Source organism: Apodemus sylvaticus, chromosome 1 (assembly GCF_947179515.1).
Source record: "Apodemus sylvaticus chromosome 1, mApoSyl1.1, whole genome shotgun sequence".
Classification (NCBI taxonomy): Eukaryota; Metazoa; Chordata; class Mammalia; order Rodentia; family Muridae; genus Apodemus; species Apodemus sylvaticus.
Window position 1 is genome coordinate 152,403,022 of NC_067472.1, and position 22,767 is coordinate 152,425,788.

At 45.1% G+C, this 22,767-nt stretch overlaps 8 non-coding genes across 8 annotated transcripts; all 8 read left to right on the plus strand.

Annotated features, from left to right (window-relative positions):
- Nucleotides 1-2,096: 2,096 nt before the first annotated feature.
- LOC127676403 (small nucleolar RNA SNORD116) lies at nt 2,097-2,190 on the plus strand. The gene has a single exon (XR_007975881.1). It is a non-coding gene; the product is annotated as a small nucleolar RNA SNORD116 (small nucleolar RNA).
- Nucleotides 2,191-4,740: 2,550 nt separating this feature from the next.
- Nucleotides 4,741-4,834, plus strand: LOC127677074 (small nucleolar RNA SNORD116). The gene has a single exon (XR_007976477.1). It is a non-coding gene; the product is annotated as a small nucleolar RNA SNORD116 (small nucleolar RNA).
- Nucleotides 4,835-7,386: 2,552 nt separating this feature from the next.
- Nucleotides 7,387-7,480, plus strand: LOC127676404 (small nucleolar RNA SNORD116). Its single transcript, XR_007975882.1, has one exon. It is a non-coding gene; the product is annotated as a small nucleolar RNA SNORD116 (small nucleolar RNA).
- Nucleotides 7,481-10,031: 2,551 nt separating this feature from the next.
- Nucleotides 10,032-10,125, plus strand: LOC127676405 (small nucleolar RNA SNORD116). The gene has a single exon (XR_007975883.1). It is a non-coding gene; the product is annotated as a small nucleolar RNA SNORD116 (small nucleolar RNA).
- A 2,552-nt stretch (nt 10,126-12,677) lies between these two features.
- Nucleotides 12,678-12,771, plus strand: LOC127676414 (small nucleolar RNA SNORD116). Its single transcript, XR_007975892.1, has one exon. It is a non-coding gene; the product is annotated as a small nucleolar RNA SNORD116 (small nucleolar RNA).
- A 2,550-nt stretch (nt 12,772-15,321) lies between these two features.
- Nucleotides 15,322-15,415, plus strand: LOC127677075 (small nucleolar RNA SNORD116). Its single transcript, XR_007976478.1, has one exon. It is a non-coding gene; the product is annotated as a small nucleolar RNA SNORD116 (small nucleolar RNA).
- Nucleotides 15,416-17,967: 2,552 nt separating this feature from the next.
- Nucleotides 17,968-18,061, plus strand: LOC127677076 (small nucleolar RNA SNORD116). Its single transcript, XR_007976479.1, has one exon. It is a non-coding gene; the product is annotated as a small nucleolar RNA SNORD116 (small nucleolar RNA).
- Nucleotides 18,062-20,611: 2,550 nt separating this feature from the next.
- On the plus strand, nt 20,612-20,705 carry LOC127677078 (small nucleolar RNA SNORD116). Its single transcript, XR_007976480.1, has one exon. It is a non-coding gene; the product is annotated as a small nucleolar RNA SNORD116 (small nucleolar RNA).
- Nucleotides 20,706-22,767: the final 2,062 nt, after the last annotated feature.

Here is a 22,767-nt window from a genome sequence, read left to right on the forward strand (position 1 = left end):
TAAAGTGGACAAGAGTGGACTTTTTGGCCTGAAGTCTGCAAAATTCCCACGCAAATAGCTTAGAAATAGGGCAAGATTGATCAATTAGAGATGATGCTAGACATGTCTCCTGGAAGGTTCCACCTGATTGACACAATTCCTTATGTCCCTGGATTCATGAGCCGTTGGTGGACTCAAGTCAAAGCATGAGATTTGCAGACCTGTGACTGAAATTGATGTGTGGAGGGAGATTGGGCAGGAACCTCCACATTTAATGAATGCATTTGTCTTAAATTGTGTGGTGGAGATATCCATTAAATTGGGTGTTTGAGATATCCCTTGATATCTTTCCACATTGTTCCAGGCCTCCTTCACAATGTCAAAGTTACAGATCCTTGAGATCTGCTCACAATGGTAGGCTTATGAGAAAATACCGGAATGATATTCCTTCAAAACTACAAACTCATGGATCATGGTACTATTATATTTTCTGAGATAGTGATTTAAATCTCCCTTAAAGCCAATTGCTAGCTGTTCATAGGAGGAAATGCTCAATGGGTCTGAGGATATCCTTGAAACCTAGCTTGAGACCAATGTTCATTGGCACTTTCAAAGAAAAACTGGAATTTTTAAATGGAGGTTGCATAGTTGATTAAATTTATGGCCATGAGTCAATTTGCACCATGGATTAGAGGATCTAAGTCCCAATGTGGCATGCCTCTGTTGGTGCTACTGAGGGGTTTGTCGTGATAATTCTTTTCAGCAAGGAAAAATCATTGCATAGCAGATAAACTATGGTGGTCCCATGAAAGACGAACTATTCACAAGAGACAAAAGAGAAGACAAAAGATGGACCAAAGAGGCATGAAACCACCACTGAGAGCTTATCAAGGAAAGTGAGAGAGCCACACAGAAACACGCACAAAGAAACACAGACAAACACCCCCCCACAAACCCCCACATACGCACCTCTATACACACACACTCATAACATACACACACCAACAGACAGATACAAAGATGGAGAGAGATCTAGAGAAAAATATTGAGAGAGAGATACAGAGAATCAGAGATATATGTTGTTCCAGGGCCAGTAAAGCCTGCTACTTATGAGCTTGAAAGCAGAATCAGTTTACTTGTTTGATTTCTGCCTCATTCCAGTAGCCAGTTGAAGAAGTCAGAGTAGGATAAGAGCCATGATGGAAGATACTTATGTGGACCAGATCGACATCCCTGAAAGGACATATTTGTGCTGAATTTCCCTAGAGCCGACTCCACATTCTCACCTTTTATACTGAAGCAGAAGCGTGATTGCCCATGTTAGTGCAATTTTCTTGCTACATGCTGTATCATATGCCCTTAATTTCTTGTTAATATAGTAGAGAACTGTTGTCGAGTAGGTTGGTGTTCAGGTCATCTTGGAATTTGCGGTTCAGCAGTGGAGCAGCTCACATTTCATCCTTAAGGCCTTGGATGGAGGTGAAGGCCCAGCAAGCACTTGATAACAAAGGGTGTGCTATGTCCCCAGCCGAGGTCAGAGTGGACACTTAGCCCCTATGTGTATGGAGGAAGCCTACAGGTTGACAAGAGCAGGAGTGTTATGGGTGTCTATAAAATCTGACAAGCCCAAAGGACTCAGTAAGCTCATCTTCATTCTTGCTTTGCATGGGTCCCACTAAAATGGCGGCATGTGCTCTTGCTGTCTTCACAGGGTGGCATTCCTTTCCAGCAAGGGCCCGTGGTGACACTCAGAAGAAATGAACACACCAACATTGGTTGACTGGTCATGGCACCGCACTGATCATCCGATGAACTGGCTAACTGTTGCTGCCTTGCTCAAGGGTACCTTAGAGAAAAGGTAAGGAACACATGAATTTGCTCCAGGAACTCAATGTGCTCAGGTTTTGGTAGAGCTGTGAGGAACGGTACGGTTTGTGCCCTGTGCTTTAGGGACACGAAGCAGGATTAGGGCCTCTGGTTCTCCCTTGTTTGGAGCTTAGGCCGATTGATTGATCCCTAGAAATGAATGGGCAATGGCCGGCAGTTCCTTGCTCTCCCAACACCCAAGCACTCCAGAGTACCCACAAGGTCTTTGTGAAAGGCACTGCAGAGTGCTTGGATCGATGATGATTCTCAGTCAAACATTCCTTGGAAAAGCTGAACAAAATGAGTGAAAACTCAGTACCGCAACTCTCATCGAAACTGAGGTCCGGCACCTGGGGTCCTCCAGGTCCTATGGGCATCAGAAACAGGCAGGCCAAGCACCCCTTTGCCCTTGCTTCCTCGGGCTTTAGCCAGACACACTAAAAATGGGTATGTGCTTGTCCTACTCCTCAGGAAACCATGGCCGAGGCCATGGCAGGCCCTTTTGTTCTTGTGGCTTCCTCCCGTAGCTTTTGATGACATTCTTGGCAGGGACTTAGAAGGTAGAGCCGCTTGCTCAAGGAGTGTTGTGCAGCCCTAAAGGACACTGGAATTTGAAGCAGAAGGAATAGGTTTGGCACCAAAGTTTGGCTCTTCATATGGGTTTGAGGCTTTTCTGAAATGCTGACATGAATGATAACACACTTGTGTTGCCAGGCAGAGAGACAATGAGTGCAGGCTGCAGGAGAAGTGTAGCCTGATTGAGTAGCATAGCTTGGGCACTTTTATAGACTGTGGAAGATTAAAGTGGACAAGAGGGGACTTTGTGGCCTGAAGTCTGCAAGATTCCCACGCAAATAGCTTAGAAATAGAGCAAGGTTGATCAATTAGAGATGATGCTAGACATGTCTCCTGTAAGGTTCCACCTGATTGACACAATTCCTTATGTCCCTAGATTCATGAGCCGTTGGTGGACTCAAGTCAAAGCATGAGATTTGCAGACCTGTGACTGAAATTGATGTGTGGAGGGAGATTGGGCAAGAACCTCCACATTTAATGAATGCATTTGTCTTAAATAGTGTGGTGGAGATATCCGTTAAATCGTGTGTTTGAGATATCCCTTGATATCTTCCCACATTGTTCCAGGCCTCCTTCACAATGTCAAAGTTACAGATCCTTGATATCTGCTCACAATGGTAGGCATATGAGAAAATACCGGAACGATCTTCCTTCAAAACTACAAACTCATGGATCATGGTACTATTATATTTTCTGAGATAGTGATTTAAATCTACCTTAAAGCCAATTGCTAGCTGTTCATAGGAGGAAATGCTCAATGGGTCTCAGGATATCCTTGAAACCTAGCTTGAGACCAATGTTCATTGGCACTCTCAAAGAAAAACTGGAATTTTTAAATGGAGGTTGCATAGGTGATTAAATTTATGGCCATGAGTCAATTTGCACCATGGATTAGAGGATCTAAGTCCCAATGTGGCATGCCTCTGTTGGTGCTACTGAGGGGTAGGTCGTGATAATTCTTTTCAGCAAGGAAAAATCATTGCATAGCAGATAAACTATGGTGGTCCCATGAAAGACGAACTATTCACAAGAGACAAAAGAGAAGACAAAAGATGGACCAAAGAGGCATGAAACCACCACTGAGAGCTTATCAAGGAAAGTGAGAGAGCCACACAGAAACACACACAAAGAAACACAGACAACCCTGCCCCCCACAAACCTCCACATACGCACCTCTACACACACACTCATAACATACACACACCAAGAGACAGAGACAAAGACGGAGAGAGAGCTAGAGAAAAATATTGAGAGAGAGATACAGAGAGTCAGAGATATATGGTGTTCCAGGGCCAGTAAAGCCTGCTACTTATGAGCTTGAAAACAGAATCAGTTTTCTTGTTTGATTTCTGCCTCATTCCAGTAGCCAGTTGAAGAAGTCAGAGTAGGATAAGAGCCATGATGGAAGATACTTATGTGGACCAGATCGACAACCCTGAATGGACATATTTGTGGTGAACTTCCCCAGAGCCGATTCCACATTCTCACCTTTTATACTGAAGCAGAAGTGTGATTGCCCATGTTAGTGCAATTTTCTTGCTACATGCTGTATCATGTGCCCTTAATTTCTTGTTAATATAGTAGAGAACTGTCGTCGAGTAGGTTGGTGTTCAGGTCATCTTGGAATTTGCGGTTCATCAGTGGAGCAGCTCACATTTCATCCTTAAGGCCTTGGATGGAGGTGAAGGCCCAGCAACCACTTGATAACAAAGGGCGTGCTATGTCCCCAGCCGAGGTCAGAGTGGACACATAGCCCCTATGTGTATGGAGGAAGCCTACAGGTTGACAAGAGCAGGAGTGTTATGGGTGTCTGTAAAATCTGACAAGCCCAAAGGACTCAGTAAGCTCATCTTCATTCTTGCTTTGCATTGGTCCCACTAAAATGGCGGCATGTGCTCTTGCTGTCTTCACAGGGTGGCATTCCTTTCCAGCAAGGGCCCGTGGTGACACTCAGAAGAAATGAACACACCAACATTGGTTGACTGGTCATGGCACTGCACTGATCATCCGATGAACTGGCTAACTGTTGCTGCCTTGCTCAAGGGTACCTTAGAGAAAAGGTAAGGAACACATGAATTTGCTCCAGGAACTCAATGTGCTCAGGTCTTGGTAGAGCTGGGAGGAAATGTCCGGTTTGTGCCCTGTGCTTTAGGGACACGAAGCAGGATTAGGGCCTCTGGTTCTCCCTCGTTTGGAGCTTAGGCCGATTGATTGATCCCTAGAAATGAATGGGCAATGGCCGGCAGTTCCTTGCTCTCCCAACACCCAAGCACTCTAGAGTACCCACAAGGTCTTTGTGAAAGGCACTGCAGAGTGCTTGGATCGATGATGATTCCCAGTCAAACATTCCTTGGAAAAGCTGAACAAAATGAGTGAAAACTCAGTACCGCAACTCTCATCGAAACTGAGGTCCGGCACCTGGGGTCCTCCAGGTCCTATGGGCATCAGAAACAGGCAGGCCAAGCACCCCTTTGCCCTTGCTTCCTCGAGCTTTAGCCAGACACACTAAAAATGGGTATGTGCTTGTCCTACTCCTCAGGAAACCATGGCCGAGGCCATGGCAGGCCCTTTTGTTCTTGTGGCTTGCGCCCGTAGCTTTTGATGACATTCTTGGCAGGGACTTAGAAGGTAGATCCGCTTGCTCAAGGAGTGTTGTGCAGCCCTAAAGGACACTGGAATTTGAAGCAGAAGGAATAGGTTTGGCACCAAAGTTTGGCTCTTCATATGGGTTTGAGGCTTTTCTGAAATGCTGACATGAATGATAACACACTTGTGTTGCCAGGCAGAGAGACAATGGAGTGCAGGCTGCAGGAGAAGTGTAGCCTGATGGAGTAGCATAGCTTGGGCACTTTTATAGACTGTGGAAGATTAAAGTGGACAAGAGTGGACTTTTTGGCCTGAAGTCTGCAAAATTCCCACGCAAATAGCTTAGAAATAGGGCAAGATTGATCAATTAGAGATGATGCTAGACATGTCTCCTGGAAGGTTCCACCTGATTGACACAATTCCTTATGTCCCTGGATTCATGAGCCGTTGGTGGACTCAAGTCAAAGCATGAGATTTGCAGACCTGTGACTGAAATTGATGTGTGGAGGGAGATTGGGCAGGAACCTCCACATTTAATGAATGCATTTGTCTTAAATTGTGTGGTGGAGATATCCATTAAATTGGGTGTTTGAGATATCCCTTGATATCTTTCCACATTGTTCCAGGCCTCCTTCACAATGTCAAAGTTACAGATCCTTGAGATCTGCTCACAATGGTAGGCTTATATGAAAATACCGGAATGATATTCCTTCAAAACTACAAACTCATGGATCATGGTACTATTATATTTTCTGAGATAGTGATTTAAATCTACCTTAAAGCCAATTGCTAGCTGTTCATAGGAGGAAATGCTCAATGGGTCTGAGGATATCCTTGAAACCTAGCTTGAGACCAATGTTCATTGGCACTTTCAAAGAAAAACTGGAATTTTTAAATGGAGGTTGCATAGTTGATTAAATTTATGGCCATGAGTCAATTTGCACCATGGATTAGAGGATCTAAGTCCCAATGTGGCATGCCTCTGTTGGTGCTACTGAGGGGTTTGTCGTGATAATTCTTTTCAGCAAGGAAAAATCATTGCATAGCAGATAAACTATGGTGGTCACATGAAAGACGAACTATTCACAAGAGACAAAAGAGAAGACAAAAGATGGACCAAAGAGGCATGAAACCACCACTGAGAGCTTATCAAGGAAAGTGAGAGAGCCACACAGAAACACACACAAAGAAACACAGACAAACACCCCCCCACAAAACCCCACATACGCACCTCTATACACACACACTCATAACATACACACACCAAGAGACAGAGACAAAGACGGAGAGAGAGCTAGAAAAAAATATTGAGAGAGAGATACAGAGAGTCAGAGAGATATGTTGTTCCAGGGCCAGTAAAGCCTGCTACTTATGAGCTTGAAAGCAGAATCAGTTTACTTGTTTATTTTCTGCCTCATTCCAGTAGCCAGTTGAAGAAGTCAGAGTAGGATAAGAGCCATGATGGAAGATACTTATGTGGGCCAGATCGACATCCCTGAAAGGACATATTTGTGGTGAACTTCCCCAGAGCCGACTCCACATTCTCACCTTTTATCCTGAAGCAGAAGTGTGATTGCCCATGTTAGTGCAATTTTCTTGCTACATGCTGTATCATGTGCCCTTAATTTCTTGTTAATATAGTAGAGAACTGTTGTCGAGTAGGTTGGTGTTCAGGTCATCTTGGAATTTGTGGTTCATCAGTGGAGCAGCTCACATTTCATCCTTAAGGCCTTGGATGGAGGTGAAGGCCCAGCAAGCACTTGATAACAAAGGGCGTGCTATGTCCCCAGCCGAGGTCAGAGTGGACACATAGCCCCTATGTGTATGGAGGAAGCCTACAGGTTGACAAGAGCAGGAGTGTTATGGGTGTCTGTAAAATCTGACAAGCCCAAAGGACTCAGTAAGCTCATCTTCATTCTTGCTTTGCATGGGTCCCACTAAAATGGCGGCATGTGCTCTTGCTGTCTTCACAGGGTGGCATTCCTTTCCAGCAAGGGCCCGTGGTGACACTCAGAAGAAATGAACACACCAACATTGGTTGACTGGTCATGGCACCGCACTGATCATCCGATGAACTGGCTAACTGTTGCTGCCTTGCTCAAGGGTACCTTAGAGAAAAGGTAAAGAACACATGAATTTGCTCCAGGAACTCAATGTGCTCAGGTCTTGGTAGAGCTGTGAGGAACGGTACGGTTTGTGCCCTGTGCTTTAGGGACACGAAGCAGGATTAGGGCCTCTGGTTCTCCCTTGTTTGGAGCTTAGGCCGATTGATTGATCCCTAGAAATGAATGGGCAATGGCCGGCAGTTCCTTGCTCTCCCAACACCCAAGCACTCCAGAGTACCCACAAGGTCTTTGTGAAAGGCACTGCAGAGTGCTTGGATCGATGATGATTCTCAGTCAAACATTCCTTGGAAAAGCTGAACAAAATGAGTGAAAACTCAGTACCGCAACTCTCATCGAAACTGAGGTCCGGCACCTGGGGTCCTCCAGGTCCTATGGGCATCAGAAACAGGCAGGCCAAGCACCCCTTTGCCCTTGCTTCCTCGGGCTTTAGCCAGACACACTAAAAATGGGTATGTGCTTGTCCTACTCCTCAGGAAACCATGGCCGAGGCCATGGCAGGCCCTTTTGTTCTTGTGGCTTCCTCCCGTAGCTTTTGATGACATTCTTGGCAGGGACTTAGAAGGTAGAGCCGCTTGCTCAAGGAGTGTTGTGCAGCCCTAAAGGACACTGGAATTTGAAGCAGAAGGAATAGGTTTGGCACCAAAGTTTGGCTCTTCATATGGGTTTGAGGCTTTTCTGAAATGCTGACATGAATGATAACACACTTGTGTTGCCAGGCAGAGAGACAATGAGTGCAGGCTGCAGGAGAAGTGTAGCCTGATTGAGTAGCATAGCTTGGGCACTTTTATAGACTGTGGAAGATTAAAGTGGACAAGAGGGGACTTTGTGGCCTGAAGTCTGCAAGATTCCCACGCAAATAGCTTAGAAATAGAGCAAGGTTGATCAATTAGAGATGATGCTAGACATGTCTCCTGTAAGGTTCCACCTGATTGACACAATTCCTTATGTCCCTAGATTCATGAGCCGTTGGTGGACTCAAGTCAAAGCATGAGATTTGCAGATCTGTGACTGAAATTGATGTGTGGAGGGAGATTGGGCAGGAACCTCCACATTTAATGAATGCATTTGTCTTAAATAGTGTGGTGGAGATATCCGTTAAATCGGGTGTTTGAGATATCCCTTGATATCTTTCCACATTGTTCCAGGCCTCCTTCACAATGTCAAAGTTACAGATCCTTGAGATCTGCTCACAATGGTAGGCTTATGAGAAAATACCGGAACGATCTTCCTTCAAAACTACACACTCATGGATCATGGTACTATTATATTTTCTGAGATAGTGATTTTAATCTACCTTAAAGCCAATTGCTAGCTGTTCATAGGAGGAAATGCTCAATGGGTCTCAGGATATCCTTGAAACCTAGCTTGAGACCAATGTTCATTGGCACTTTCAAAGAAAAACTGGAATTTTTAAATGGAGGTGGCATAGTTGATTAATTTTATGGCCATGAGTCAATTTGCACCATGGATTAGAGGATTTAAGTCCCAATGTGGCATGCCTCTGTTGGTGCTACTGAGGGGTTTGTCGTGATAATTCTTTTCAGCAAGGAAAAATCATTGCATAGCAGATAAACTATGGTGGTCCCATGAAAGACGAACTATTCACAAGAGACAAAAGAGAAGACAAAAGATGGACCAAAGAGGCATGAAACCACCACTGAGAGCTTATCAAGGAAAGTGAGAGAGCCACACAGAAACACGCACAAAGAAACACAGACAAACACCCCCCCACAAACCCCCACATACGCACCTCTATACAAATACACTCATAACATACACACACCAACAGACAGATACAAAGATGGAGAGAGATCTAGAGAAAAATATTGAGAGAGAGATACAGAGAATCAGAGATATATGTTGTTCCAGGGCCAGTAAAGCCTGCTACTTATGAGCTTGAAAGCAGAATCAGTTTACTTGTGTGATTTCTGCCTCATTCCAGTAGCCAGTTGAAGAAGTCAGAGTAGGATAAGAGCCATGATGGAAGATACTTATGTGGACCAGATCGACATCCCTGAAAGGACATATTTGTGCTGAATTTCCCTAGAGCCGACTCCACATTCTCACCTTTTATACTGAAGCAGAAGCGTGATTGCCCATGTTAGTGCAATTTTCTTGCTACATGCTGTGTCATGTGCCCTTAATTTCTTGTTAATATAGTAGAGAACTGTTGTCGAGTAGGTTGGTGTTCAGGTCATCTTGGAATTTGCGGTTCATCAGTGGAGCAGCTCACATTTCATCCTTAAGGCCTTGGATGGAGGTGAAGGCCCAGCAAGCACTTGATAACAAAGGGCGTGCTATGTCCCCAGCCGAGGTCAGAGTGGACACATAGCCCCTATGTGTATGGAGGAAGCCTACAGGTTGACAAGAGCAGGAGTGTTATGGGTGTCTATAAAATCTGACAAGCCCAAAGGACTCAGTAAGCTCATCTTCATTCTTGCTTTGCATGGGTCCCACTAAAATGGCGGCATGTGCTCTTGCTGTCTTCACAGGGTGGCATTCCTTTCCAGCAAGGGCCCGTGGTGACACTCAGAAGAAATGAACACACCAACATTGGTTGACTGGTCATGGCACCGCACTGATCATCCGATGAACTGGCTAACTGTTGCTGCCTTGCTCAAGGGTACCTTAGAGAAAAGGTAAGGAACACATGAATTTGCTCCAGGAACTCAATGTGCTCAGGTCTTGGTAGAGCTGTGAGGAACGGTACGGTTTGTGCCCTGTGCTTTAGGGACACGAAGCAGGATTAGGGCCTCTGGTTCTCCCTTGTTTGGAGCTTAGGCCGATTGATTGATCCCTAGAAATGAATGGGCAATGGCCGGCAGTTCCTTGCTCTCCCAACACCCAAGCACTCCAGAGTACCCACAAGGTCTTTGTGAAAGGCACTGCAGAGTGCTTGGATCGATGATGATTCTCAGTCAAACATTCCTTGGAAAAGCTGAACAAAATGAGTGAAAACTCAGTACCGCAACTCTCATCGAAACTGAGGTCCGGCACCTGGGGTCCTCCAGGTCCTATGGGCATCAGAAACAGGCAGGCCAAGCACCCCTTTGCCCTTGCTTCCTCGGGCTTTAGCCAGACACACTAAAAATGGGTATGTGCTTGTCCTACTCCTCAGGAAACCATGGCCGAGGCCATGGCAGGCCCTTTTGTTCTTGTGGCTTCCTCCCGTAGCTTTTGATGACATTCTTGGCAGGGACTTAGAAGGTAGAGCCGCTTGCTCAAGGAGTGTTGTGCAGCCCTAAAGGACACTGGAATTTGAAGCAAAAGGAATAGGTTTGGCACCAAAGTTTGGCTCTTCATATGGGTTTGAGGCTTTTCTGAAATGCTGACATGAATGATAACACACTTGTGTTGCCAGGCAGAGAGACAATGAGTGCAGGCTGCAGGAGAAGTGTAGCCTGATTGAGTAGCATAGCTTGGGCACTTTTATAGACTGTGGAAGATTAAAGTGGACAAGAGGGGACTTTGTGGCCTGAAGTCTGCAAGATTCCCACGCAAATAGCTTAGAAATAGAGCAAGGTTGATCAATTAGAGATGATGCTAGACATGTCTCCTGTAAGGTTCCACCTGATTGACACAATTCCTTATGTCCCTAGATTCATGAGCCGTTGGTAGACTCAAGTCAAAGCATGAGATTTGCAGATCTGTGACTGAAATTGATGTGTGGAGGGAGATTGGGCAGGAACCTCCACATTTAATGAATGCATTTGTCTTAAATAGTGTGGTGGAGATATCCGTTAAATCGGGTGTTTGCGATATCCTTTGATATCTTTCCACATTGTTCCAGGCCTCCTTCACAATGTCAAAGTTACAGATCCTTGAGATCTGCTCACAATGGTAGGCTTATGAGAAAATACCGGAACGATCTTCCTTCAAAACTACAAACTCATGGATCATGGTACTATTATATTTTCTGAGATAGTGATTTAAATCTACCTTAAAGCCAATTGATAGCTGTTCATAGGAGGAAATGCTCAATGGGTCTCAGGATATCCTTGAAACCTAGCTTGAGACCAATGTTCATTGGCACTTTCAAAGAAAAACTGGAATTTTTAAATGGAGGTGGCATAGTTGATTAAATTTATGGCCATGAGTCAATTTGCACCATGGATTAGAGGATCTAAGTCCCAATGTGGCATGCCTCTGTTGGTGCTACTGAGGGGTTTGTCGTGATAATTCTTTTCAGCAAGGAAAAATCATTGCATAGCAGATAAACTATGGTGGTCCCATGAAAGACGAACTATTCACAAGAGACAAAAGAGAAGACAAAAGATGGACCAAAGAGGCATGAAACCACCACTGAGAGCTTATCAAGGAAAGTGAGAGCGCCACACAGAAACACACACAAAGAAACACAGACAAACACCCCCCCCACAAACCCCCACATATGCACCTCTATACACACACTCTCATAACATACACACACCAAGAGACAGATACAAAGATGGAGAGAGAGCTAGAGAAAAATATTGAGAGAGAGATACAGAGAGTCAGAGATATATGTTGTTCCATGGCCAGTAAAGCCTGCTACTTATGAGCTTGAAAGCAGAATCAGTTTACTTGTTTGATTTCTGCCTCATTCCAGTAGCCAGTTGAAGAAGTCAGAGTAGGATAAGAGCCATGATGGAAGATACTTATGTGGACCAGATCGACTTCCCTGAAAGGACATATTTGTGGTGAATTTCCCCAGAGCCGACTCCACATTCTCACCTTTTATACTGAAGCAGAAGCGTGATTGCCCATGTTAGTGCAATTTTCTTGCTACATGCTGTATCATGTGCCCTTAATTTCTTGTTAATATAGTAGAGAACTGTTGTCGAGTAGGTTGGTGTTCAGGTCATCTTGGAATTTGCGGTTCATCAGTGGAGCAGCTCACATTTCATCCTTAAGGCCTTGGATGGAGGTGAAGGCACAGCAAGCACTTGATAACAAAGGGCGTGCTATGTCCCCAGCCGAGGTCAGAGTGGACACATAGCCCATATGTGTATTGAGGAAGCCTACAGGTTGACAAGAGCAGGAGTGTTATGGGTGTCTGTAAAATCTGACAAGCCCAAAGGACTCAGTAATCTCATCTTAATTCTTGCTTTGCATGGGTCCCACTAAAATGGCGGCATGTGCTCTTGCTGTCTTCACAGGGTGGCATTCCTTTCCAGCAAGGGCCCGTGGTGACACTCAGAAGAAAAGAACACACCAACATTGGTTGACTGGTCATGGCACCGCACTGATCATCCGATGAACTGGCTAACTGTTGCTGCCTTGCTCAAGGGTACCTTAGAGAAAAGGTAAGGAACACATGAATTTGCTCCAGGAACTCAATGTGCTCAGGTCTTGGTTGAGCTGTGAGGAACGGTACGGTTTGTGCCCTGTGCTTTAGGGACACGAAGCAGGATTAGGGCCTCTGGTTCTCCCTTGTTTGGAGCTTAGGCCGATTGTTTGATCCCTAAAAATGAATGGGCAATGGCCGGCAGTTCCTTGCTCTCCCAACACCCAAGCACTCCAGAGTACCCACAAGGTCTTTGTGAAAGGCACTGCAGAGTGCTTGGATTGATGATGATTCCCAGTCAAACATTCCTTGGAAAAGCTGAACAAAATGAGTGAAAACTCAGTACCGCAACTCTCATCGAAACTGAGGTCCGGCACCTGGGGTCCTCCAGGTCCTATGGGCATCAGAAACAGGCAGGCCAAGCACCCCTTTGCCCTTGCTTCCTCGGGCTTTAGCCAGACACACTAAAAATGGGTATGTGCTTCTCCTACTCCTCAGGAAACCATGGCCGAGGCCATGGCAGGCCCTTTTGTTCTTGTGGCTTCCTCCCGTAGCTTTTGATGACATTCTTGGCAGGGACTTAGAAGGTAGAGCCGCTTGCTCAAGGAGTGTTGTGCAGCCCTAAAGGACACTGGAATTTGAAGCAGAAGGAATAGGTTTGGCACCAAAGTTTGGCTCTTCATATGGGTTTGAGGCTTTTCTGAAATGCTGACATGAATGATAACACACTTGTGTTGCCAGGCAGAGAGACAATGGAGTGCAGGCTGCAGGAGAAGTGTAGCCTGATTGAGTAGCATAGCTTGGGCACTTTTATAGACTGTGGAAGATTAAAGTGGACAAGAGGGGACTTTGTGGCCTGAAGTCTGCAAGATTCCCAAGCAAATAGCTTAGAAATAGAGCAAGGTTGAACAATTAGAGATGATGCTAGACATGTCTCCTGTAAGGTTCCACCTGATTGACACAATTCCTTATGTCCCTAGATTCATGAGCCATTGGTGGACTCAAGTCAAAGCATGAGATTTGCAGACCTGTGACTGAAATTGATGTGTGGAGGGAGATTGGGCAGGAACCTCCACATTTAATGAATGCATTTGTCTTAAATAGTGTGGTGGAGATATCCGTTAAATCGGGTGTTTGAGATATCCCTTGATATCTTTCCACATTTTTCCAGGCCTCCTTCACAATGTCAAAGTTACAGATCCTTGAGATCTGCTCACAATGGTAGGCTTATGAGAAAATACCGGAACGATCTTCCTTCAAAACTACAAACTCATGGATCATGGTACTATTATATTTTCTGAGATAGTGATTTTAATCTACCTTAAAGCCAATTGCTAGCTGTTCATAGGAGGAAATGCTCAATGGGTCTCAGGATATCCTTGAAACCTAGCTTCAGACCAATGTTCATTGGTACTTTCAAAGAAAAACTGGAATTTTTAAATGGAGGTGGCATAGTTGATTAAATTTATGGCCATGAGTCAATTTGCACCATGGATTAGAGGATCTAAGTCCCAATGTGGCATGCCTCTGTTGGTGCTACTGAGGGGTTTGTCGTGATAATTCTTTCAGCAAGGAAAAATCATTGCATAGCAGATAAACTATGGTGGTCCCATGAAAGACGAACTATTCACAAGAGACAAAAGAGAAGACAAAAGATGAACCAAAGAGGCATGAAACCACCACTGAGAGCTTATCAAGGAAAGTGAGAGAGCCACACAGAAACACACACAAAGAAACACAGACAAACACCCCCCCCACAAACCCCCACATATGCACCTCTATACACACACACTCATAACATACACACACCAAGAGACAGATACAAAGATGGAGAGAGAGCTAGAGAAAAATATTGAGAGATAGATACAGAGAGTCAGAGATATATGTTGTTCCAGGGCCAGTAAAGCCTGCTACTTATGAGCTTAAAAGAAGAATCAGTTTACTTGTTTGATTTCTGCCTCATTCCAGTAGCCAGTTGAAGAAGTCAGAGTAGGATAAGAGCCATGATGGAAGATACTTATGTGGACCAGATCGACATCCCTGAAAGGACATATTTGTGGTGAATTTCCCCAGAGCCGACTCCACATTCTCACCTTTTATACTGAAGCAGAAGCGTGATTGCCCATGTTAGTGCAATTTTCTTGCTACATGCTGTGTCATGTGCCCTTAATTTCTTGTTAATATAGTAGAGAACTGTTGTCGAGTAGGTTGGTGTTCAGGTCATCTTGGAATTTGCGGTTCATCAGTGGAGCAGCTCACATTTCATCCTTAAGGCCTTGGATGGAGGTGAAGGCCCAGCAAGCACTTGATAACAAAGGGCGTGCTATGTCCCCAGCCGAGGTCAGAGTGGATACATAGCCCCTATGTGTATGGAGGAAGCCTACAGGTTGACAAGAGCAGGAGTGTTATGGGTGTCTGTAAAATCTGACAAGCCCAAAGGACTCAGTAAGCTCATCTTCATTCTTGCTTTGCATGGGTCCCACTAAAATGGCGGCATGTGCTCTTGCTGTCTTCACAGGGTGGCATTCCTTTCCAGCAAGGGCCCGTGGTGACACTCAGAAGAAATGAACACACCAACATTGGTTGACTGGTCATGGCACCACTGATCATCCGATGAACTGGCTAACTGTTGCTGCCTTGCTCAAGGGTACCTTAGAGAAAAGGTAAGGAACACATGAATTTGCTCCAGGAAGTCAATGTGCTCAGGTCTTGGTAGAGCTGTGAGGAACTGTACGGTTTGTGCCCTGTACTTTAGGGACACGAAGCAGGATTAGGGCCTCTGGTTCTCCCTTGTTTGGAGCTTAGGCCGATTGATTGATACCTAGAAATGAATGGGCAATGGCCGGCAGTTCCTTGCTCTCCCAACACCCAAGCACTCCAGAGTACCCACAAGGTCTTTGTGAAAGGCACTGCAGAGTGCTTGGATCGATGATGATTCCCAGTCAAACATTCCTTGGAAAAGCTGAACAAAATGAGTGAAAACTCAGTACCGCAACTCTCATCGAAACTGAGGTCCGGCACCTGGGGTCCTCCAGGTCCTATGGGCATCAGAAACAGGCAGGCCAAGCACCCCTTTGCCCTTGCTTCCTCGGGCTTTAGCCAGACACAATAAAAATGGGTATGTGCTTGTCCTACTCCTCAGGAAACCATGGCCGAGGCCATGGCAGGCCCTTTTGTTCTTGTGGCTTGCTCCGGTAGCTTTTGATGACATTCTTGGCAGGGACTTAGAAGGTAGAGCCGCTTGCTCAAGGAGTGTTGTGCAGCCCTAAAGGACACTGGAATTTGAAGCAGAAGGAATAGGTTTGGCACCAAAGTTTGGCTCTTCATATGGGTTTGAGGCTTTTCTGAAATGCTGACATGAATGATAACACACTTGTGTTGCCAGGCAGAGAGACAATGGAGTGCAGGCTGCAGGAGAAGTGTAGCCTGATTGAGTAGCATAGCTTGGGCACTTTTATAGACTGTGGAAGTTTAAAGTGGACAAGAGGGGACTTTGTGGCCTGAAGTCTGCAAGATTCCCACGCAAATAGCTTAGAAATAGAGCAAGGTTGATCAATTAGAGATGATGCTAGACATGTCTCCTGTAAGGTTCCACCTGATTGACACAATTCCTTATGTCCCTAAATTCATGAGCCGTTGGTGGACTCAAGTCAAAGCATGAGATTTGCAGACCAGTGACTGAAATTGATGTGTGGAGGGAGATTGGGCAGGAACCTCCACATTTAGTGAATGCATTTGTCTTAAATAGTGTGGTGGAGATATCCGTTAAATCGGGTGTTTGAGATATCCCTTGATATCTTTCCACATTGTTCCAGGCCTCCTTCACAATGTCAAAGTTACAGATCATTGAGATCTGCTCACAATGGTAGGCTTATGAGAAAATACCGGAACGATCTTCCTTCAAAACTACAAACTCATGGATCATGGTACTATTATATTTTCTGAGATAGTGATTTTAATCTACCTTAAAGCCAATTGCTAGGTGTTCATAGGAGGAAATGCTCAATGGGTCTCAGGATATCCTTGAAACCTAGCTTCAGACCAATGTTCATTGGCACTTTCAAAGAAAAACTGGAATTTTTAAATGGAGGTGGCATAGTTGATTAAATTTATGGCCATGAGTCAATTTGCACCATGGATTAGAGGATCTAAGTCCCAATGTGGCATGCCTCTGTTGGTGCTACTGAGGGGTTTGTCGTGATAATTCTTTTCAGCAAGGAAAAATCATTGCATAGCAGATAAACTATGGTGGTCCAATGAAAGATGAACTATTCACAAGAGACAAAAGAGAAGACAAAAGATGGACCAAAGAGGCATGAAACCACCACTGAGAGCTTATCAAGGAAAGTGAGAGAGCCACACAGAAACACACACAAAGAAACACAGACAAACACCCCCCCACAAACCCCCACATACGCACCACTATACACACACACTCATAACATACACACACCAAGAGACAGATACAAAGATGGAGAGAGAGCTAGAGAAAAATATTGAGAGAGAGATACAGAGAGTCAGAGATATATGTTGTTCCAGGGCCAGTAAAGCCTGCTACTTATGAGCTTGAAAGCAGAATCAGTTTACTTGTTTGATTTCTGCCTCATTCCAGTAGCCAGTTGAAGAAGTCAGAGTAGGATAAGAGCCATGATGAAAGATACTTATGTGGACCAGATCGACATCCCTGAAAGGACATATTTGTGGTGAATTTCCCCAGAGCCGACACCACATTTTCACCTTTTATACTGAAGCAGAAGCGTGATTGCCCATGTTAGTGCAATTTTCTTGCTACATGCTGTATCATGTGCCCTTAATTTCTTGTTAATATAGTAGAGAACTGTTGTCGAGTAGGTTGGTGTTCAGGTCATCTTGGAATTTGCGGTTCAGCAGTGGAGCAGCTCACATTTCATCCTTAAGGCCTTGGATGGAGGTGAAGGCCCAGCAAGCACTTGATAACAAAGGGCGTGCTATGTCCCCAGCCGAGGTCAGAGTGGACACATAGCCCCTATGTGTATGGAGGAAGCCTACAGATTGACAAGAGCAGGAGTGTTATGGGTGTCTGTAAAATCTGACAAGCCCAAAGGACTCAGTAAGCTCATCTTCATTCTTGCTTTGCATGGGTCCCACTAAAATGGCGGCATGTGCTCTTGCTGTCTTCACAGGGTGGCATTCCTTTCCAGCAAGGGCCCGTGGTGACACTCAGAAGAAATGAACACACCAACATTGGATGAGTGGTCATGGCACCGCACTGATCATCCGATGAACTGGCTAACTGTTGCTGCCTTGCTCAAGGGTACCTTAGAGAAAAGGTAAGGAACACATGAATTTGCTCCAGGAACTCAATGTGCTCAGGTCTTGGTAGAGCTGTGAGGAACGGTACGGTTTGTGCCCTGTGCTTTAGGGACACGAAGCAGGATTAGGGCCTCTGGTTCTCCCTTGTTTGGAGCTTAGGCCGATTGATTGATCCCTAGAAATGAATGGGCAATGGCCGGCAGTTCCTTGCTCTCCCAACACCCAAGCACTCCAGAGTACCCACAAGGTCTTTGTGAAAGGCACTGCAGAGTGCTTGGATCGATGATGATTCCCAGTCAAACATTCCTTGGAAAAGCTGAACAAAATGAGTGAAAACTCAGTACCGCAACTCTCATCGAAACTGAGGTCCGGCACCTGGGGTCCTCCAGGTCCTATGGGCATCAGAAACAGGCAGGCCAAGCACCCCTTTGCCCTTGCTTCCTCAGGCTTTAGCCAGACACACTAAAAATGGGTATGTGCTTGTCCTACTCCTCAGGAAACCATGGCCGAGGCCATGGCAGGCCCTTTTGTTCTTGTGGCTTCCTCCCGTAGCTTTTGATGACATTCTTGGCAGGGACTTAGAAGGTAGAGCCGCTTGCTCAAGGAGTGTTGTGCAGCCCTAAAGGACACTGGAATTTGAAGCAGAAGGAATAGGTTTGGCACCAAAGTTTGGCTCTTCATATGGGTTTGAGGCTTTTCTGAAATGCTGACATGAATGATAACACACTTGTGTTGCCAGGCAGAGAGACAATGGATTGCAGGCTGCAGGAGAAGTGTAGCCTGATTGAGTAGCATAGCTTGGGCACTTTTATAGACTGTGGAAGATTAAAGTGGACAAGAGGGGACTTTGTGGCCTGAAGTCTGCAAGATTCCCACGCAAATAGCTTAGAAATAGAGCAAGGTTGATCAATTAGAGATGATGCTAGACATGTCTCCTGTAAGGTTCCACCTGATTGACACAATTCCTTATGTCCCTAGATTCATGAGCCGTTGGTGGACTCAAGTCAAAGCATGAGATTTGCAGACCTGTGACTGAAATTGATGTGTGGAGGGAGATTGGGCAGGAACCTCCACATTTAATGAATGCATTTGTCTTAAATAGTGTCGTGGAGATATCCGTTAAATCGTGAGTTTGCGATATCCCTTGATATCTTTCCACATTGTTCCAGGCCTCCTTCACAATGTCAAAGTTACAGATCCTTGAGATCTGCTCACAATGGTAGGCTTATGAGAAAATACCGGAACGATCTTCCTTCAAAACTACAACTCATGGATCATGGTACTATTATATTTTCTGAGATAGTGATTTAAATCTACCTTAAAGCCAATTGCTAGTTGTTCATAGGAGGAGATGCTCAATGGGTCTCAGGATATCCTTGAAACCTAGCTTCAGACCAATGTTCATTGGCACTTTCAAAAAAAACTGGAATTTTTAAATGGAGGTGGCATAGTTGATTAAATTTATGGCCATGAGTCAATTTGCACCATGGATTAGAGGATCTAAGTCCCAATGTGGCATGCCTCTGTTGGTGCTACTGAAGGGTTTGTCGTGATAATTCTTTTCAGCAAGGAAAAATCATTGCATAGAAGATAAACTATGGTGGTCCCATGAAAGACGAACTATTCACAAGAGACAAAAGAGAAGACAAAAGATGGACCAAAGAGGCATGAAACCACCACTGAGAGCTTATCAAGGAAAGTGAGAGAGCCACACAGAAACACACACAAAGAAACACAGACAAACATCCCCCCACAAACCCCCACATACGCACCTCTATACACACACACTCATAACATACACACACCAAGAGACAGAGACAAAGATGGAGAGAGAGCTAGAGAAAAATATTGAGAGAGAGATACAGAAAGTCAGAGATATATGTTGTTCCAGGGCCAGTAAAGCCTGCTACTTATGAGCTTGAAAGCAGAATCATTTTACTTGTTTGATTTCTGCCTCATTCCCGTAGCCAGTTGAAGAAGTCAGAGTAGGATAAGAGCCATGATGGAAGATACTTATGTGGACCAGATCGACATCCCTGAAAGGACATATTTGTGGTGAATTTCCCCAGAGCCGACTCCACATACTCACCTTTTATACTGAAGCAGAAGTGTGATTGCCCATGTTAGTGCAATTTTCTTGCTACATGCTGTATCATGTGCCCTTAATTTCTTGTGACTATAGTAGAGAACTGTTGTCGAGTAGGTTGGTGTTCAGGTCATCTTGGAATTTGCGGTTCATCAGTGGAGCAGCTTACATTTCATCCTTAAGGCCTTGGATGGAGGTGAAGGCCAAGCAAGCACTTGACAACAAAGGGCATGCTATGTCCCCAGCCGAGGTCAGAGTGGACACATAGCCCCTATGTGTATGGAGGAAGCCTACAGGTTGACAAGAGCAGGAGTGTTATGGGTGTCTGTAAAATCTGACAAGCCCAAAGGACTCAGTAAGCTCATCTTCATTCTTGCTTTGCATGGGTCCCACTAAAATGGCGGCATGTGCTCTTGCTGTCTTCACAGGGTGGCATTCCTTTCCAGCAAGGGCCCCTGGTGACACTCAGAAGAAATGAACACACCAAGATTGGTTGACTGGTCATGGCACCGCACTGATCATCCGATGAACTGGCTAACTGTTGCTGCCTTGCTCAAGGGTACCTTAGAGAAAAGGTATGGAACACATGAATTTGCTCCAGGAACTCAATGTGCTCAGGTCTTGGTAGAGCTGTGAGGAACTGTATGGTTTGTGCCCTGTGCTTTAGGGACAAGAAGCAGGATCAGGGCCTCTGGTTCTCCCTTGTTTGGAGCTTAGGCCGATTGATTGATCCCTAGAAATGAATGGGCAATGGCCGGCAGTTCCTTGCTCTCCCAACACCCAAGCACTCCAGAGTACCCACAAGGTCTTTGTGAAAGGCACTGCAGAGTGCTTGGATCGATGATGATTCCCAGTCAAACATTCCTTGGAAAAGCTGAACAAAATGAGTGAAAACTCAGTACCGCAACTCTCATCGAAACTGAGGTCCGGCACCTGGGGTCCTCCAGGTCCCATGGGCATCAGAAACAGGCAGGCCAAGCACCCCTTTGCCCTTGCTTCCTCGGGCTTTAGCCAGACACACTAAAAATGGGTATGTGCTTGTCCTACTCCTCAGGAAACCATGGCCGAGGCCATGGCAGGCCCTTTTGTTCTTGTGGCTTCCTCCCGTAGCTTTTGATGACATTCTTGGCAGGGACGTAGAAGTTAGAGCTGCTTGCTCAAGGAGTGTTCTGCAGCCCTAAAGGACACTGGAATTTGAAGCAGAAGGAATAGGTTTGGCACCAAAGTTTGGCTCTTCATATGGGTTTGAGTTTTTTCTGAAATGCTGACATGAATGATAACACACTTGTGTTGCCAGGCAGAGAGACAATGGAGTGCAGGCTGCAGGAGAAGTGTAGCCTGATTGAGTAGCATAGCTTGGGCACTTTTATAGACTGTGGAAGATTAAAGTGGACAATAGGGGACTTTGTGGCCTGAAGTCTGCAAGATTCCCACGCAAATAGCTTAGAAATAGAGCAAGGTTGAACAATTAGAGATGATGCTAGACATGTCTCCTGTAAGGTTCCACCTGATTGACACAATTCCTTATGTCCCTGGATTCATGAGCCATTGGTGGACTCAAGTCAAAGCATGAGATTTGCAGACCTGTGACTGAAATTGATGTGTGGAGGGAGATTGGGCAGGAACCTCCACATTTAATGAATGCATTTGTCTTAAATAGTGTGGTGGAGATATCCGTTAAATCGTGTGTTTGCGATATCTCTTGATATCTTTCCACATTGTTCCAGGCCTCCTTCACAATGTCAAAGTTACAGATCCTTGAGATCTGCTCACAATGATAGGCTTATGAGAAAATACCGGAACGATATTCCTTCAAAACTACAACTCATGGATCATGGTACTATTATATTTTCTGAGATAGTGATTTAAATCTACCTTAAAGCCAATTGCTAGCTGTTCATAGGAGGAGATGCTCAATGGGTCTCAGGATATCCTTGAAACCTAGCTTCAGACCAATGTTCATTGGCACTTTCAAAAAAAACTGGAATTTTTAAATGGAGGTGGCATAGTTGATTAAATTTATGGCCATGAGTCAATTTGCACCATGGATTAGAGGATCTAAGTCCCAATGTGGCATTCCTCTGTTGGTGCACTGAGGGGTTTGTCGTGATAATTCTATTCAGCAAGGAAAAATCATTGCATAGCAGATAAACTATGGTGGTCCCATGAAAGACGAACTATTCACAAGAGACAAAAGAAAAGACAAAAGATGGACCAAAGAGGCATGAAACCACCACTGAGAGCTTATCAAGGAAAGTGAGAGAGCCACACAGAAACACACACAAAGAAACACAGACAAACACCCCCCCACAAACCCCCACATACGCACCTCTATACACACACACTCATAACATACACACACCAAGAGACAGAGACAAAGATGGAGAGAGAGCTAGAGAAAAATATTGAGAGAGAGATACAGAAAGTCAGAGATATATGTTGTTCCAGGGCCAGTAAAGCCTGCTACTTATGAGCTTGAAAGCAGAATCAGTTTACTTGTTTGATTTCTGCCTCATTCCAGTAGCCAGTTGAAGAAGTCAGAGTAGGATAAGAGCCATGATGGAAGATACTTATGTGGGCCAGATCGACATCCCTGAAAGGACATATTTGTGGTGAATTTCCCCAGAGCTGACTCCACATTCTCACCTTTTATACTGAAGCAGAAGTGTGATTGCCCATGTTAGTGCAATTTTCTTGCTACATGCTGTATCATGTGCCCTTAATTTCTTGTTAATATAGTAGAGAACTGTTGTCGAGTAGGTTGGTGTTCAGGTCATCTTGGAATTTGCGGTTCATCAGTGGAGCAGCTTACATTTCATCCTTAAGGCCTTGGATGGAGGTGAAGGCCCAGCAAGCACTTGACAACAAAGGGCGTGCTATGTCCCCAGCCGAGGTCAGAGTGGACACATAGCCCCTATGTGTATGGAGGAAGCCTACAGGTTGACAAGAGCAGGAGTGTTATGGGTGTCTGTAAAATCTGACAAGCCCAA